Consider the following 20,109-nt stretch of genomic DNA (forward strand, 5'->3'; position numbering starts at 1 on the left):
ATGTAGCTATGTTCCTTTCTTTCACGTGGTACTGGTTTCCACCAGTGCCTTCACATTCTACCCCATGTGGGGGCCTAAACTAACACAGTTTAAAGCAGATACCAAAGAACTGGCTACCCCCAGCTCCAACAAGCCAAGATGACCTGGTATGTTCTAAGCAATCCCCATTCTTATTATAAGTGCAGGGTAATTGAAAATTTAAAGCCATGCTGAGCCAGACCATAAAAAACTCATCATAATTTTTGAAAGTTGGTTAAAATGATGACTGAGACTCAGTTCAAGATTGTATTTACTATGCTTTACTATTGAACAAGCAAACACATAGTATAAAAGATATACAAGAAACAGGATATGATGAATGGAGAGGTTTCTGTTGGCTCCATTGTTGGCTTCACAGTTCCTATGGAGGCATGCTCAAAGTTTCAAGGTCAGTATAATCCACCCAGAGTGAAGAAAGCCCCACATTAAAAAATGAAAGAAACCAATGGCCTGGTGCCCTTTTGGCCATTGTACCAGAAGTAAAACCAAGTCAACATTCAAGGGTCTGTTATTAACATATATAAATTTCTTATTAAGTCCCAATTAACATATTCCTACTTTCTATTTCTTAATGCATCATCACATGGTTTATAGAAAAACTGGTTAAGGTCAACATGGGTGAATTATATACTGAACAACACCATCTCTAGGATCTTTAGTCCTGCTTTCCTCATACCTGCAATTATGTTCTTATTCACCTGTCTAAAGTAGAATCACCAGCAGATTCCTTGGGTCAGCTGGACTGAGGAGAATTGTCATGAGGCCTTACGGTATAACTGGACCACCAACATAGGCAATGCGAAAATCACATGCAATAACTTCGAGCAGGCCTTAGATCTTATGTTCTCTTTTCCAGAAAATACTATCTGAACACCTTCTTCAGGACATACCTAGCCATCTGTGGACAAGTATTTTCATCCAGGGCTAATTATGAAACTGTACAAGTGAGTGTGAGATGTTTGTGTTCCTGACTACATGGAATTCAGATGGTAAAGAAACCATTTTTATAATCACAGTCTAGCACTATCCTTCTTCTGATTGGCTAGAATTGCTTCCACATTCTCCTCCTATTGATTACATTTTACAGCTAACATGAAGTGCCTGCTATTTACCTTCCAAAAGCTAAATTAGGTAGGGTCATTTCTGGCTTGAAAACTTCACAGCCATCCATTCTGAACTTCAGTCCAAGAACTCCCCAAACAAGTTCTGAGGCTTTGCAAACACACCGTTCATGAAGACACCTTAGCACCTTTTAATTAGTCTCACAAAGTGATAAATCTGTAACCCCAATTCTTTACATGTTAACACTTCCAAGTACACACTGTCTGCTTTGGGGCAAACCAGATGCCTCCAGAGATTCTGCTCAGTATCCTGTGGGGTCTGTAACATCACTCTAGCAGAAAGTAAGTAAAAAGAGACAGTAAGACAGCAAATCACTGATGTAGGGAAAGAGAAAGTCCCATCATGTCATGAGGAATAGCACCAGGACAGTGCACTGAGATCACCACAGCCTACATGTAAGAAGTCAAGGTAGAACTGAAAACTTAACCTACCACTAAGTGCTCCAAAAATATGACAGAAAAAGATCAACAAAAAAAAGCCCACCATGGGTAACTCTGCTTGTCATCCTATATCAACTACAAATGGTCAAAAAATACAGACAACTTCCAGCCAAATGTCCCACCTTTCCAAAAACATCTTGAACATCCTATGTGAACATTCACGAAACTTGTGGTAATGTATTCAAGGCAAGGACAAACTCTTGAGTACCAAGTAAGTAAAGGAACCATTCCCAAAGCCCTAACTGCTCTAACATGACATTTGGGTTTCAGATACACTGCTGCTCCCTAACAACCAAGATATCATCCTGTTGGTAATGAATATGTCTCCCTAAAATAGAATGGCTCCTTCCAATGGCCAACAGTATAAGCCCATTGGTATTGAGCACTGTACAAATATGTTCAAAAAGACAATGTTTAGTGGTCCTCCTGACAAATATTTACCATTAAGCCAAGCCTAAACCTTAGTCTATATGGTATCAGAGATTAATGCCCCTGCCACCTGCTTCTCTCATACTTAGCCCTCCAAAGGACACACTGGTGACTCCAAAGAAGTTATATTAGTGACTAGCATCCCACTGACACCATGGTCAACTCTAGAGTATCTTGCTCACTGACAAAATTAAGTATAAGAATAACAATTTCTTGCCCATCATGTATAGGCTAGACAGGCTCCCGCAGCCAGCTCTGGCCACAGGGCCCACATAACCTGAGCTAGCTCCCTGTACTCAAAACCAGTGGAGAAGATTCAGATATACTTAATCACGCAAAATTAAAAATTTCTGAATAACTCTGTAGTGGACCAATCTGAATTAATGAATAGGTTAGCACTTAGCACTACTACAAATGTTTGTATCAGAAAGCATGTGTCCAAGAATTCACTGCAAGTTATGTTTTCTGCTACATAGTTAAATATTCTTCCTGAATCTTGTCTTTGTTATTAACTTGCTCAGCAAGCCCTATCTTTATGGATAATACTAAAGGAAATTGCTGCTAGGTCCCTGTCCAAATTATCAAAAACTCAAAATTTGTGGAGCATACATTAAGATTTTTGTTTTATAAAGTATTTTATCTATCAACCTATGTTCAGTGAATATCTGATCGCACCTATTCATATACAAAAATGTGTGTGCATTCAAGTGAGAGAATAATCATATTTGTCATGGTAGAAACAGGGCCATAAAAACATTCAAGCACAACAGCAAATTCAAGTCGTCTGGATTATTTATAGTTCACTGTCCTATTGTAGATACTAAGTAAGAGTTTAAACTATTTCCTCTCCACAAAAAAAGACAAAGTCTTAACTATTCCTATTTCAACCACTTGAGAGAACCTACAAGCCTGGAACCACTTCCAGTCGGCATTCAAAAACTTTGCAATCCCAGCTGATCTGTATTTATCAAAAATTGTCTGTTCTTTCTAATGATGGCTGAAAATCTGAGACCCTCATGGCATTTCCACTATCTGCCTTCAAAACACAGTTAAGATGTGTTTCCAAAACTATGTCTCTATTCACCATTCCTTCTTCACGTTTCAACCTGTTTACATTTCATTCCAGAATCAAGGAGACTTCCTTGAGCCCACTGAGCAGGAAAAGTGAAGATTAAGAACCATGTTGCTGATGCACAGCTAAGAACCATCTTGCTGATGCACAGTTGAAAGGTCTAACCATTGCTCACTTTCCTAGGACATCTTAAGCTTAAATCACCTTCTTGATTCTGTCTCATCTCTCAAAGGCTTTTAGGGCTTCCTTTGATTGCTGGTTTGTAGAAGATTTTAAACTAAAATGTATCAGTTCTCTAAGACTCTGCTGAAGAACATTACGTGACTATTCTATGCAGCCCAAAATAAATGTTAGCAGTAGTGCTATTCCTCCTCCCTTGCCACTCCCACATCAGATTCAAAACATATGGATGACAACTATATTCAAAAGTTATAGGGGCCAGCCAGGTGTCGTAGTGGTTAAGTTTGCGTGCTCCGCTTCGGCGGCCCAGGGTTCGCGGGTTCGGATCCTGGGCACGGACCAACGCATGGCTTCTCAAGCCATGCTGTGGCGGCATCCCATATAAAGTAGAGGAAGATGGGCACGGATGTTAGCCCAGGGCCAATATTCCTCAGCAAAAAGAGGAGGATTGGCATCTGATGTTAGCTCAGGGCTAATCTTCCTCACACACACACCCACACACACACAAAAGTTATGAAAGCCAAAGTGCTTTTCTCTCATTATACCCACAAACTCAGTTCATTCAATTTGACTGATCACCTACCAGTGCAACACACTGGGCTAGCTGCTGATCTCAAAGCATAGCCAGAAACATAAAGGTGCACTACTCCTGTCACATTTGGAGGCATGACCTATGGTGTCAAGAAGCTGGCCGTAAGGTTAAGAAACTCCTGGCAGAAATGTCTGCTTCCTTGTTAATTTACTAATTCACTTTACATTGATCTCCTTGGTCACTGAGTATTTGCTGAGCATCTGCTCTATGCTGCATATTATGACTTCCTGAGGGTCTGCTCCATGCTGGGTATTGCAGCCAGCGCTCTCAGGGGCACAAAGAATGTGAGCATTTAGACTCTAAACATCACTGTATAAACATCACAATCGAAAAGAGTCTTGCTTCCAGTAGGGATAAAGTATTTGGGAAAATATCTTTTCACTGCCATTTTCTGGAGCTTGACACATACCCAGAGTGGGAGCAGTGTTTTGTAAAAGAAAGGATTTCCCAGAGTGACATTGCTCAGGCCCTACCTCAACTCTGCAAAATGCCTGGCTTAGCCTCATCCCTTGCAGAACAAATAAGAAATTGGCCCTTGGGAAGAATGCCTGCAAGCCTGAGGACCCAGAAGCCCAAGTTACTAATTCTATATTAAGATAATTTAATGAGGACTGGTGAGGCTTTTGCAGTATTTGCCCTCTGTATCCTACAGTTATATTTCCTACCATTCATGCTTTCGTTATTTCAAGAGCAAGAAAAACTTGAAAACCAGTGAGAATACACCTTTCAAATTGGAATATGCATTTCTCATTCACAGAGCATTCATTACATCCCTAAAAGAGAAAATCTGGAGGTAGTTACAGCTTGAAGGCTCAATGACTATGAGAAAGTAACATCTCTGTCAGATGTCTTCCATTGACATCTGATTACATCTGTGATCACCTATATAAATTCAAATATGTATTTATTTCACTGAATAGGTGAGGGTCAAGGTATAGAAGGTGGTTTAGTACAGGTGGTGAGTTTTAATTATCATTTTATTCCATAACTTCTTATGTTTGAAAACATGTGGAGTAAGCGAACAAAGACATATCTATCATCTGATGAGAAATCCTGCTCGGTTACCCAAGCAAGCCTCTCTGGGTAGAAATGATAAAGGACCCACGAGGTAGTGTGCTAGCCCCTGTATGCACTAAGTAGAGAAGGCAGGGCCTGACAATTACCATAGAGGTTTCCAATAATTTCTGGGTATCTCCAATAATCCCAAGCAAGAGCTCTGAAAGACCAAATAACTTCGACTCACATTTACTTTAAACTAAACATAGCTGAGTGACCTTGGATAAGCCAATTCCACTATCAGGGCCCATTAAAATAACCGGAAAATGATCACCTAAGCTTCCTTCGAGGACTCCATTGTATGAGACTATGATTCTAGGTAGAATATACTTAATAAGCACACTGGATTTTCCAAGACAGTCCCAAGAAAAGACATTTTCTCACCAATTAGATGATGTGCATTAAATCTGGGCTTGGACACTATGGTCACCATACAAAAAATATCAGAGGGTGAGTAGGTGAATATGCTGAGTTTGGCAAATGGGAAGAGGGGATTCTCAAAACCCAATAGGTATTCATCTATCCACTCATTCCTTAAACAAATAAGTATGGCATACTAGCAAGCATTGTATTAAGCTCTAGGTATAGAATAATGAAAAGAAGAAAGAAATCCATGCTATCATAAAACTTTCATTCTAGCAGGGGGATAGACAATATATACACATAAAATACATGCAATACCAGATGGTGGTAACTGCTGAAGATAACATAAAGTTAGGGGAACAGAGTGTGCCAGTGCTGGTGGGGATGTGCTTTGCTGCCTTATATAGAGCGGCCGGGGAAGGCCTGACTGATAATGATGATGCTATGTAGCAGGGTCTTGAAGGAAGTAAGGGAGGAAATAGATAGATGCAGGGTGCTCCAGGGAGGAGGAGAAATAAACACAAAGGGCCTCAGGTGGGAGTGTGCTTGGCACGTCAGAAACAGAAAGCAGATCAGTGTGGCTGGAGAACAGTGAAGAAATTTAAAGAGCAAGAGGTGTGAAAGTTTCGAGAAAGAGCAGGAGAGTGAATGGACTAGTAACCTTGCTGAGCAGCACAAAGGGCCGACTTAAGGTTAGTGGTCATGAATTTACAGCGAGACCAATCAGCATATTTGTGTTTTTCTCCAGCTATATTCAGCTGCCCAGCTGCCGTGCTGCAGATGTGTAACAAGCAGAGCCTTGAATTTAACTTTGCTCGAGATTTTACCATTCATAAATAACCAAGTAAGAGGAGAAAGGGAGCCGAAAGTGTAGAGAAGAGAGTGATTATAAATATGGACCAGAAAGGGTGAAATGGGGACAGAGAGCAGAAACATGGAGAGCCCTAAATCTCAGGAAATATTAGGGGGTGGAGCGGAACCATCAGGGGACCAGGAGTTCAGCTCTCGTTTCAGTGGCTATAATTCTGCCTCCTGCTTCTAAGCAGCTGTCAACTGCTTGTAGACTTCCTTCTCCTATTCTCCTCCTGCCTTCCTTTCTGTTCTTCTATTCATTCTCACCCGGGGCCCCAAAGCTGGAAGTAGCTAATGGCAATGGGGGTGGAGAGTTGAATGTTAGGGGTATGTGGACAGGGTTAGAGGCAGGCATGATCAGATGGGAGAGGGGGAAGGGAAACCATCCCCTCTCTTTTTTCACCCTCCCAAGTCCAGGTTAAAGGTCAACACATCAAGAGGCACATTGCCTCTAGGGCATTAGCAATTAAATCCTGTCATTATGTTTGGTCCCAGCTTCAGTGCCCATGGCTTTTCAAAATGATTGGATCAGGGCAGATTCTGCTTCTTTCTCTGGTTTAAAGGTGCATTTCTGCACTGAGCAAATGTCCAAGTCATTGTATAGCAGAGCAATGCCATTATTTTGCCTCTTGACATACACTGCACATAAATCTCTCCATAGGAGGCCCTGACCAAAATGGGAAGAAATCTCTAGACTAGCAAATTGTTCCCATGAACTATTCAAGCTTTGAACTTTTTCTGAGAGACAGATTTGGCAGAGCTCTTTTTTTGTTTTTCATTCTTTTAAAATGCTTATGTTAGTGCTATTAATAAGACATAGTTGATTAGGAAAACAGAATGCAGATTATTTTCCAGAAGTTAAATATGATTTCATTAAGAAAGAGTGCTCTTTCGTGAGAAAGTGCATACTTGTTACGTTGAAATCATGACAAATGAGGCTTTCTGGAAATTAATTTCTTTTCTCCTATTGCAACCCTCCTAGTATTTTGCAGCTTTTTCTGCTAAGTATTGCATTCATTTGTTTACTCACTTACTAACCAATATATTGCTTGATACCTAGTCAACTATGGGCATCAACTATGGACAAGATCCGAAGATGAAGCAATAAAACTCCTGACCTCAGATAGGTTGTTAGACAAATATACAAAAAAATGGCAGTATAAGGGAAAATGTAGTAAGATAAGTAAAATTCAGTTAGTGTTACCTAAGGGTCCATGTGTTTTCTGCCATCTCAGTTTCTTGTACCATTTCCTCTCTGCCTGGAATTCCCTAACAATCTCCCTACTTTTCTCTTAGGTCTACCCTTCCTTTTAAGACCCTGCGTGAGTCTTACCTCATTCAGAAGATTGCCAGGCCTGATTTTTCCTGCCTCAGAATTCACAAAGCATTCACTTTTTGTCAGACTGTCACTTAGCCTTTGCTACCCTGCACTGCTGCTTCATATGACCCAAGCGCAAAGTTAACAGGTATCAGAGAACCATGAGTTTGTCTTCAGTCTGTGCGCAGTGAAACTTCCCTTTGCCAAGGGAAATCATAAAGCTGGATGAGTCAGAGCCCTTTAAGGATTGGGACCAAAGAATTCTAACTTTCCTTAAGAAAACAGTGTCCAAAATTTTAAAATAAGGGCCAGCAAGGCAGAGAGGGGTGTAATTAAATGGGTTCGAACTGTTACTGGAACATCAAGCTAAGGCATGAAGGACAGGTTAAATGAGATGGGAGACTGAACAGGTGAAGACTACTATCTATCAAATTAAAAATGCATACACACTTTAATGAAGCAATTCTAGGTTTTGTCCTATAGATATAATTGCAAAACTGTGTAAATCTTTTTACCAATCAGCATCTTTTACTCATATTAATTTTTAAAATGACCTCTAAAATGAGACTTTTTCCTCTTGTCTTGTAATATTGGCAAAGGAACAAAATCAGTAACAAGAACCACATCATATAAGAATTGCTACACATGTGAAGAATATCAATAGTCATCAAAGATTATTTGAAGTAAGGAAATTCATTAATAGGGAGCACTGTGGTATTTCCCCTACTCCTATGTCCAAGTCAAGTGTGGGGTGGGGACTAGGATTGGGGAATTGTTTCCAAACGAAGTATGTGATTGCATCTCATACCCTGGCCACATACTTATTGAGCAGTCAAAATGCTTAAGTCCAGGGGCCGGCTCGGTGGTGTAGTGGTAAGTTCGCACGCTCCACTGTGGCGGCCCAGGGTGTGCAGATTGGGATCCCAGGCATGGACCGACACACCGCTTGTCAGACCGTGCTGTGGCAGTGTCCCATATAAAGTAGAAGAAGACGGGCTCGGATGTTAGCCCAGGGCCAATCTTCCTCAGCAAAAAGAGGAGGATTGGCAATGGATGTTAGCTCCATCCTCATACACACACACACAAATGTTTAAGTCCAAACTCATGCAACTAGAGTGTGTGAGTCTTGGAAAACTTGACAGGTTTACTCTGGAGGTGGAGGGACAAAGGGACTGGTGCCTGACTCAAACTGAGAAGTCATGATACAGAATGAAGTGGCCCCTATGACAGGGCAAGAGAAGGCAATAGTGGAGCAAGTTTCTCTCTCTCAATTTCAAGAGGAAATGGTACAAGATTCGACGTACTGAGTGGAAGATAACTGGACTACACCTCATAAGGAAAATCATCCCAAAGGAATTGTTTGCCAGAAAAAGGTGACACTCCAAGAAAGAGGCTCACGGATACACTACAGGAGAGTAGGAAATAAAGGGGAAATCACAAAAAATTAGCTGGATCTCCTGGTACTTTCCTGTACAGCAACGTACCCGTCCAAACAAAGCTTTGAGGAGATACTTTCAGGATACTAATGGAGTGGGTTCTGCTACTGTGGATCTATCAGGGCTGTTTATGGCCTCACATGACACAAGGGGGAGCTATAGCATTTTCCTTTCTAAGGTGAGGAGGGCAGCAATTCAATGCGTCTTCAGCTTGGTTACGGACACATGTGACACAGTCAGGCCTAGTAAGAGCTATGAGAGAACTTTACATAGCCATTTTTGGGGAAATGAACTTGAAAATGTGTTAAATGCCGCAAATGCTGGAATGAAAATCCCTCATAATGCCTTCAAAACACCAATCTGAAGAATCAGCTCCCTAAACAGGGGAAATGCAAAGTTGTTCATTTTTTTAAAACTTGTCCTGAAACATCCTTAAGAATGGATTCTCAAAACCCAAGTCATACCTCTAACCCCTAAAAAGGTGATTTGCATTCATCTCCCTATTTAAGTGGTCCCTCATTCTGCATATCAGATCATTTTCCTCCTTGCTGCCACTAAAAAAAAAAAAAAATGTGTGTGTGTGAGTATGTGTGTCAGAGAGAGAGAGAGAGAGAGAGAGAGAGAGAGAGAGAGAGAGAGCACTCTCCAAAATCAAAGCAAGTCAGTACTTCCACATTTATCCGGAGCTTTGCAGCTCCTGCTTCTGGAGTCTCTAACCCACTGTTTGACAAAAACAATGCTCTGCTCTCAGCTTGATCATTTTGGAAGAAAAGGAACTCACAAAGCTCAAATGAGAAAATGAGCAGCTGCTCTGGACTTGCATCCTTGAACAGAGTCCCTAAGAGTCCAACAAACCACCTCACCCTTCCTTTCCCTACTGATATTTTAGTGATGTTTATGTGGTGCTAGTGGAGGCCATCCCGCAAAGTAAGGAAGGCAGAGAGCTAAGAAGCTCTTCTGTAAGTTCTGAATGACACTTATAAAAAAGCAGAGAAGGCAACATGCAACCATGCTTAGAGGACCTGGGAGCCTTCAAAAACAGGGCGCTGAACCTCACCCAATGACCCTGCTTCCATTTTCCCTCCACAGGACTATGGCAAAATGGGAAAGTCTTTGCTTGCCCCAAATGAACCCTCAAAGAAAGAAAGCCATGACTAGCCAAGCAGTAGTAGCCTTAAGCATGAAACACTAGGTTACCACTCAAACTTGCTAAACTTATAACCAGTGATCAGAGCCTAGCTCAAACGTTACGTCCTTCATGAATCTGTCCATCATTCTCCCCACCTAGTGGTATCCCTCTTCCCTCAATTCTTGCTTTTTATCTCTGTGAACTTTAAAACACATAAGCACCTGGAGAGCAGCAGGGCACGTTATTTCCCCAGTACATAGGTGCCCAGAACCAAAATCATGTACCCCACACAGCTTACTGTCTACATTAACATGAGTCTATTATTCCACTATTTTCATCAACATGACTTTACTATTTGAAAAGACTCTTGCCCAGGAAGATACAAGTTGCAAATAGCTTTTCTGTACATTCCAGCAACTCTTCAATAGAAAGCATCAACTGACAGTTTATACCCTAAGACTTTCTGAACCTCTTGCCTCCAAATCCCTGTTTTGCTGTGTCCACCTATTCTAAACCATTATATCATGATTTTTACCCAATCCTAATAAAGTCCCCTCTCCCATTAGGACAGACTTCACAGTCTCAACATCCCAGCCTTTCCCTTTCTCTCCCAAAACACTATTAGACTCTGTCAATTTGGAGTTCTCCCTTACAAGTGGTAAGCAATAAACTCAGCTAAGCTTTTTCCTGGCAACAAGTTGTTCTGGTGCTATTTTGGGGAGCCAGTATTCAACATGCCCATTTGATAAATGTTAAATCAAGTAATTAATTCAGGGGGTAAAATGACGGCTTGGTTTGGCTTTGGCAGGCAGAGGGTAACTGTAAAAAGAGTTCTTACTTTGGAGTTGACTTTGAAGCCATTGAAAGGGATTTAGATTTGATTGATTTTCTATCCCTATTTTTATAATTATACCTTTATGGGTTTTACTTTCCATGCCTTTGACTGGACACATAAGAACATATGTGATAGAGCTCACATACCTTAGAGCAGGGGCTAATTTAAAGCCAACACTACAATGGAACAGTTGCTTTCTTTCTTTAGAGCTTACTTGTTTCCGCTTGATAAGCGAAATACTTTTGGAATTTAGGGAACCACCTATGCTTACTTCTCTCAGGAGCTGCTGGGTAACTGTGCAGGCTTCTGCTGGACGTGTTACCAACCATATAGGTACAGAGACTGAAAGAAGGAAAGAAAAATAGATTCATGACAGCAGGTCAATCAATAATACATTGATTTATTTAGTGCCTCCTGATGAAGGTCAGAATTCATGAGAATTTCCTTGAGAACTTGCAATTTTCTCACTGAAAGAGACTATGAGTTGTACTGGGTATTTTCTACTGCAGCTGTTTTCAGCAATTTTCAGTGCATATTTTCATTTGTGCTGAGGGGTGACATACTTAACGATTTCCAAACACTGAGGGGCAGGGATATTTCCCACACACAATCATGAAATTTGTGCCACAAAAAACTTGTCCAAGCTCATTTCCAAATAAGGAAAATAAGCCTATGGATAAATGACTTACTTAAGAGCACAAATTCCCTTATATTCTTTAAATATCAGTATGCTGTTGTTGGGGCCCAGGGAAGGCCACACCAAAACATCCCACAACGGCATACTGATTATTTTGAATTAAATTTACTTGTTTTGACTTAATGTAAAGTTTTGACCTTTCTCTCTCTGTTCCCCCTGAAAGCAGGAAATAAATCTCCCATGTGAAAGGTACCCTCCCTGCACCAGAAGATAGACATCCCTATCACCAGAACTAGGGAATTCCGGGCGAGAAGCCTATATAAACAAACCTTGTTACTTTTACTAATTTACTACCTCGAGCCTAAACTCTGCTCAAATTCCTCGCTAATTACGTACCCAAACCTAAGTTTCTGTGTCCTGTCATTTCTTCACAAATTTATTGTTGCTTGTGTAAAAAGATATATAAACTGCTTTGTTTTGTTCACTCTTGGAGCATCATTAATATGATCTCCAACATGTATGTATTAAATTGCTTTTTATCGTGTTAATTTGGTCTTGTGTCAGTTTTATTATTAGTCCAGCCATAAGAACTCAAGAAGGGTAGAAGGAGGAATTTCCCTCTCCCCAACACTGTCAAAGCACACATCCTTATAGCTAAGACCTGAACTCAGATTCTCCACTGATTACCTGTGTGGTATTTTTCCAAGATACAATGAGGATTTACTTTTATGTCTTCCAGACACGTGAAAACAAACAAAGCATATATCTAGAAGGAACCAGTATGTTCTCAACACACAGATGCTTATGTTGGTTGCTTACTTCCCTGCTGGGGGCTTGAAAAACATGCACAGAGACTGAATGGACCAGGGGAGTGAGTTATGGGAAAAGTTGGATTTCTCCGGTATAAAAAAAATGACGCCAGTGACCAAGAATACTGGACATGTCCTAATTAATGCGTTAGAGTGGGTTGCTGCCAAGTATTAGATTTTCAGTGTTATGTTCTTTTCATTACAAAAAGGGGGTTACAAACGAAGGCCAGCTACCAGAGGGCAATGTTGATTCTTCTGAGATGCTAACTTGCACCTCTGGCTATAGCCACAAGATGATTAATGACAGCCAATTGAGGCAGCAGGGGCAAACCAAAACCAACTGAATTTATATTAAGAAATCAAGAATGACAGCAATAAACCAGATAATGTGCTCATATACTTTTAGATAGATAATAAAACAATCAGTTTAATATTTTCTATTTACTACTTGTGGAATAGCCCAGTTAAATAAATTATAACTACAAAAAAGAAGAAACTCAAAGGCTTCACTACGCTATATCTTCATTACTTCTAATATCCCCTATTTTTCTAATGCCTTTTCTTTTGTCCCCCTCTATTTACATGTGCTTTCAACCAGGTGTCTCCATTTATATCTAGCTATTATGTGGAATCTAGGTGATAACAGCCTATCTCCTCTTTGTTACTCTTATAACATCTTAGCTCCTACACTTGGCTCTTCCACTCGAGCCCTTCTCCAGCTGAGGATCTAAAAAGCTTTTTAAAGGGTATGCACCACTTTTGTGCCTCTAGCTATTCCTCATTAACTCACTTAAACCTCAGAAGCACAAGATTTTACCATCTGGTTTCTTAAAGGGGCAATGCCTTTCGGCCATTACAGAAAGTACAACAGAATTTAACCTAAAACAGGCTTCTTCAACAACGCCGCAATTCTTACCTACTCTCAACTGACTTCTATACCGTCATTTAGGCCCTTGCTATATTGTAATGTTAACCAGCTCAATGCATTACGAGTGAAAACACCACCGGTTACCCATGTCAGCATTTTCAGCTACTCATATACACTAGAGCATAGAAGAACAGCAAAATATAGGTATAATTTCTTGAAAATAAGCAGTATTAAGCATAAAGACAGAAATGTATAGAAAGCCATGCTATCTACTTAAAAGAATATCGATCTGAAAATTAGAAGACCAGGTGTCTGGTCTCTGCTTCGCTATTAGCTAACTCTGAGAACTGGGAACTAACCCTGTCCCTTCACTGATCCTATTTCACCTAGCACAGCACTGTGCAATAGAACTTTCTGCAGAGATGGAAATTTACTATATCTGTGCCGTCTAATAAGGTAGCCACCAGACACAGGTTGCTATTGAACACCTGAGTGTGGCGAATGAGGCTGAGATCTTGAACTTTTAATTGTATTCAATTTTAATTTAAATAGCTATAAGTGGCTATTCGCTACCATATTGGACAGCATAGATCTATAAAATAAGGTGACTGTAGGCATAACTTAATACCTTGCCAGTTCCAGAAATTCTATTGTGATATTTACTTCCATACAGCACATACTGTAGGTTGGCTGACCCAACCCCCATCCATACTTCCATCCCTTTCCACCCCCCTTCCAGAGTGCTGAGGACATCTGACAAAGCTGTCAATAAACAGCATCAGGAATCTACTGAGTTTGTGTACTTGATAAAGAACAGAGATGCCTAGAAAGACCTGTTTTGCCATTCCACATTCACTCTTTCCCTTTTCACCAACTGAATACAAATATGACAGCTAGAATAAGGAAGCCTTCCTATCTCATGAGACAACAACATGAAGATGAACACTGCAATAAAGAAGCCTTATTACTTCCAGGAGACAACAAGTATGAAGATGAAATACAACCAGAATCGAAGAGTGAACAGATTTCTTAAGAACATGGTTCCTTGAAGATGTCATTGAGCCACTGCAATAACCATCACATTTATTTAAACTACTGTAGTTCTGGTTTGTCACTTGCAGTTGAAAACCCAGGACCACTGGATATAGAATATCATGAGATTTAAGTCCAAAGGTTGGGAGAGGAAAAGTCTTTTTATATTGGTTGAATTGAAAGTTCAGGACGGCAGACTAAAATGAAAGGTCATAAAAGCCTCCATCCTTAATGATCCGGAGCTACTACACAGGAGTGAATTTACTACCAACACACTTTCTGTGATGTGACCCTGTAGTTGGGGTTACATGCAGTCAAACTTTTTGTTACATGCAGTCAAACATGCCTGTATGATATCTAGTTTTAATCACTAATTCCATATTCATGTTGGGAAGAGCCTTAAATAGAAATTTTGACAGCCCAAGATATAGTTGTTATGTGAAAAATAATTAAAATAATTAAACTCCTACTTATTTAAGCCACTAGAGTTAACTTCCAATGAACAGTTTCCTGACGTTCTATTTGTCTCCATTCCGCATTCATGTTTGCTTTTAGCATGAAATAGATGGGATTTTTACAGTCCATGACAGAGTGGTAAAAAATAGAGGGATGAAATTGTAGAAATGAGTGATCAGCATCAACAAGGGTAAGGCAGTGGGAAAGCATGAAGCCCGTTGCAAGAGCAGTTAATATCCCCTTTGGTTGGAGAGTTTGGTGCTATGAGTCACTAGGATGTGGAATTCAGTGAGTTCAAGGTGTGGTCCTAGAGATGAAGGATGAATAAATGTCTTAGGACAGCAAAGTCTGAGTTCAAGAGAGATTGCAGTAGACAACCGGTTATACATTTAGGGAGCTCAGACAGCACACTTAGGTGGGAATGAAGATGCCATTCAGATCGCAAGTGGCATCTGATGCCATATTTGTGACCAACTGAACACAGTGGGTCCAAATATTTATAGGGCTTCAGAACCACTTGAAGGGCTGATTTTAAAATGCAGAAAAAGGACTGAATGTGTCTGTGACCAAAAAGGTAAAAAGAATGTAAAATCTGATTCTTATTCCTGTTAAAGACTTTACAAAATTAACTTCACAATTGGGGAAAGAAATCCCTCCACAGATATCACTGGAAACATCAACTTGATTGTCTTTTGGTTATTTTCAGTTAGAAAGAAAGTGAGTGTGTTCGCGATTCCAGTCAGGAGGCTGTTTGTACAAAGATTCCCAGGAAAAGGAGGGAGACTGCCCTGTGCATTTCAGTGAGTGTGAGAGTGCTGAGCAGACTCGGAATGGAATGCAGTGGACTGCTGTTGATTTTGTCAGTCAGCAGGCAATCAGAGCACTGTCCACCAAGATCGGTACAGGGGATGCACATGATCCATGTGGGGACAGTCAGATCCCCTTGAATCTAAGCATCTCTTCTTACCATGTAGACAAGGGGGAGCACTGGTAGCTGTCTCCTCTTGCCACATGGAGAGGGCCTTTTTGTGTCAGGAAAGAGCCAAGACTCAGAGAACAAGAGAAAGCAGAGTTGAGAAACAGAATGAAAGAGAATACTACATGTGAAACTAAATGCCACCCACAGGATTTCTCAGTAACATGCCATAAATTTCTTTTCTTGCTTAAAAGCTACTTTGAATGGCTTTTATTTCTGACACCTTCAACTGAAAGTAACTCCACTAATATACTATGTGTACAGTACTTCGTTCAGAATATACAGTCACTATAAGAAGCCCATGACACAGATATGTTAAGAAAGCAGGATATCAACCAAGAATATAGTATGTGCTCATGTCTTCTTAAAAATATGCATAGAAAAAAATGTAGAGGGCTAATATTCTTTCCTACTGATATAAAACAGATTCATACTTGAGACAGGAAAGAATAAGTAGGATTAATCTTTTAAAGTGAAATTCAGGATCCAGGTCAATGCTCTTTTCTAGATAGATGTAAGTAAATCCAACCTCCCTCTGCATGCCAATGGGCCACAGGACAGGAACCTCTCTGAGGTTGGTAAATTCACAGACTTAGGAACTCTTGGTGCTGATGAGACATAAAAGATCCTTAGCCTCAGATCTCACAGAATGTCAGATAAGTACATTCAGGTCAGAGCAGTAAGTGTCTAAGCCAAGACTAGAACCCAAAGCTCCTACCTAAGTCCCTACCTAAGTGCAGAGTCTCTTCCTTTCCAGTCTACTCATTAAGTAAAAGGAGTGGGCACATTCCAGGAATGAGGAGCAGCACAAAGGTCCAAAGTACAATAAGCCATGTTAGGTTGGAAGAGAGAGGTAGGGGAATGAGGACATTCGTTATTTCAGTAACTAAATTCTTCTGGATAAACCCCAAGAACTTCTGCCTTATCTTGATTTCTATTTTCTAGTGTACAGTTAGAGTCTGTTCCAGGGGATACTCTTCCTACATGTAGGCAAGAGGTTAACGGCCTTCCAGAGATTCGAAAGAAGTGACTCATTCAGAGTTCTCTAGACAGCATTTAATTCTTTAACTATAGATAGGGTTGATCGAGTGGGAGTGTCATTGGTCTCACAGCTCCAATTAATTTTTTCCACCTTCCTCTTTTCCACTCACTTATATTTTCTCTCCTGAGTTTTAATGATGCAGACAGCACTGAGGCACCATCATCTTCCATACCTAAACTGAAATGGATTCACATAATAGTTTTACAGTACTGAACATTCAAGTCACAATTGCTGTCTGGTTTGCCTTACTCTGTCTTAATGGCCAACAGAAAATACTCTCAGAGACCTTTATAGGAAAGCAGAGAAATTCTTAACATAATAATAGCATCTTAACAATTCACTGGAATGCATTATGAGCTTAGCTGGTTTTAAGATTCTGTTCTTTTCCAAGCTTCTGATGTACTTTTTTCTTCTCACTGCCCATAATGAACTTCATTCTCTTAATTTATCAGTCATTCAAAATCTGAGTGACTTGAAAATTGAAGACCATCCACTTGGATAAATTATTTGGTATAATAATGCCTAATGATACAACCTAAATAATCATATCAAATCCTACCCTCGAAATCCTAGTCCCACATTCTATTACGCCCATCAACCTAGCCCACAGAATAAGTGGTTCTTAGGTACTGTCATTGAACTGCAATGTTGTCAATAAAATTACAGGTGTTATTTATCAGCTAAAACATCTGTTACAGTCCTAGAAGACAATCACAGAGATGGCTGCTGCTTACACACAGATGGCTGAAACTCCAGCTTCAAAGATAGTCCTGAAGTATAGTAGCTAGTTAGGGAGCTCAGGTACTAATGACACTCTTAAAAGAATGCATTTGAAACTTTCAACAGAGACATGCTTATGAATACTTGAAATGAAGAAAAAGCTTAAAGTTTCAATGATTGATTGCACAGCCAAGTTTGCATTTACTGAAAAAGGGAGGGGGGGAGTAAGGGAAAAATATTGCTTTCACTAAGTTTTGAAGAGAAGTGATGTGTAGCAGTTGGTGGGGTTGGGGGAAAAGGATGTAATTCATTACACACAGCACTAGTTTCTTGATTGAATGGGGGGGTACCCCAGCTCTCAGAAAGTTGCCAGTGACAGATTGGAGCTGCACAGATGCAGCAATGGCCCTTGCAGTGGAAGTCATTACATTAGGTGTCAGGTGATGTAAATCACAAGCAAAGAATGCAAACCCCCACCCGCAGACCTAGATTAGAGTCAGCCACAGCGTTGAATTATTATGTGAAATGCCTTTCTGCTATTAAAACACAAAGAGGCAAGCCAAATTGCCCTTTAAACAATTGTAAACGCCAAACTTCCACACAGGAATTTCTCTATCAGTGTTTTACATATAGGCAATATTCTAGCTATTGCCCCCACTGATCCTCTATGGCTAGAGAAAGAAGGATGGAGGATATCTGAGTAGGCCTGGGCTGCCATAGACTGGGTGGCTTAAAAAACAGAAATCTAGTAAACAGTATGGAGATTTCTCAAAAAATTAAAAACAGAAATACCACATGATGCAGCTACTCCACTACTGGGTATTTATCCAAAGAACACGAAATCAATAATTCAAAAAGATACATGCACCCCTGTGTTCATTGCTGTGTCATTCACAATAGCCGAGACGTGGAAGCAACCCAAGTGCCCATCAACGGATGAATGGATAAAGAAGATGTGGTATATAGACAATGGAATACTACTCAGCCATAAAAAAGAAAATCAGGCCATTTGTGACAACCTGGATGGACCTTGAGGGTATTATGCTAAGCAAAATAAGTCAGACAAAGACAAGTACCATATGATTTCACTCATATGTGGAAGATAAATAAACAAACACATAGATAAGGAGAACAGATTAGTGGTTATCAGAGGGGAAGAGGGTGGGAGGAGGGCAAATGGGGTAAAGGGGCACACATGTATGGTAATGGATGAAAACTGGACTGTTGGTGGTGAACACAATGCAGTCTATACAGAAACCGAAATATAGTGATGTACACCTGAAATTTACACAATGTTGTAAGCCAATATGACCTCAATAAATAGTTTAAAAAAGAGAGAGAAGGGGCCGGCCCCGTGGCTTAGCGGTTAAGTGTGCGCACTCTGCTACTGGCGGCCCGGGTTCAGGTCTCAGGCGCGCATCAACACACCGCTTCTCCGGCCATGCTGAGGCTGTGTCCCACATACAGCAACTAGAAGGATGTGCAACTATGACATACAACTATCTACTGGGGCTTTGGGGGAAAAAAATAAATAAATAAAAATCTTAAAAAAAAAAAAAGAGAGAGAGAAGAAAATTTAAAAAAATTTAAAAAGCCACAGACAAAAAAAAAACAAGCAGAAATTTATTTCCTCACAGTTCCAGACGCAGGGCTTGGCTTCTTCTGAGGCCTCTCTGCCTGGCTGGCAGATGGCCACCTACTCCCTGTGTGCTCACATGGCCTTTCCTCAGTGCATGTGTGTGGAGGGAGATCTCGCTCATTCTCTCTCTTCTTATAAGGCCACCAATCCTATCTGATTAGGACCCCACCTTTATAACTTCATTTAAACTTAATTACCTCCTAAAAGCCCTATCTTCTAATACAGTCACCAACATAGGGTTAAGCCTTCAACATATGAATTTAGGGGGGATATAATTCAGTCCATAGCAGAGGTAATGCCCTTTGGGGCTGTGAGCAGGATTATTTTGTTCCAATGAGACCTGTTCCCTCCACATGGGAATAATCCACAGAATCTAATCAAAAAAAGGGTTGTAATCAGGGTCTTGCAGCCATCTATTAAAGATACTGTCCATGCAGAACAGAAACGAGGAAGTACTCAATAGTATTTGGTAGCAATTTTTAAAAGACTATGAGTCGAATGAATCTTGACAGTAGGGTTCAGGTGCCATCAAACTATGGACACGAGGGCTCTCCTTCCCAACCATCTGAGCACTCCCATTTTCTACCTCTTCTCTCCCACAGTCTTTTGCTGCCAACAGGGAAGGTGTGGTAGCAATTGGCTTGGGCCTTTTCTTTTCCTTCTGTCTGAACCTCTTGACATTCCTCACCCTCACTCATTTCTAACCCATACGAACTTATTTTCTGAAAACAGAGAGCTAGTGATTCCTAAGAAGAGCCAATTAAGGGATTTCTCTTTGTCAGGAGCTAGATTAGCAGCCCAGTGATTCAGAGGCAGAGAGTTGGGATAGGAATGTAGCATTTGACATTGCATATAATCATTAAGTTTGCCTCAGGTGAGTCATTCTTAACATAAATTTAAAAAGTGATTCAAAGTGATTTTATTTTTTGCACTTGGGATGTGCTGAGAGGACCCTGGCTTAAGGCGGTTTAAAAAACAATAGATATGCACTGTTATTTTTATCTGCTATTATGATTGTTATCATTATATTCAATCTTTCTGCCTTTTACTGACCACCAAGGCCCATT

General features: G+C 40.4%; 1 protein-coding gene across 39 annotated transcripts in view; it reads right to left on the reverse strand.

Annotated features, from left to right (window-relative positions):
• Window positions 1-20,109, reverse strand: part of USP26 (ubiquitin specific peptidase 26) — a 64,932-nt gene that overhangs the window by 5,716 nt on the left and 39,107 nt on the right. For 2 of the 39 annotated variants that reach the window (XM_058536768.1, XM_058536744.1), the window contains one exon: window positions 11,135-11,205. The exons of the other annotated variants lie outside the window; for them this stretch is intronic. The gene's annotated coding sequence lies outside the window, so the exon portion shown is untranslated. The remainder of the gene's footprint in view (window positions 1-11,134; window positions 11,206-20,109) is intronic. 39 annotated transcript variants of the gene reach the window in all.

The sequence above is a fragment of the Diceros bicornis genome, chromosome X, assembly GCF_020826845.1.
Source record: "Diceros bicornis minor isolate mBicDic1 chromosome X, mDicBic1.mat.cur, whole genome shotgun sequence".
Taxonomy (NCBI): Eukaryota; Metazoa; Chordata; class Mammalia; order Perissodactyla; family Rhinocerotidae; genus Diceros; species Diceros bicornis.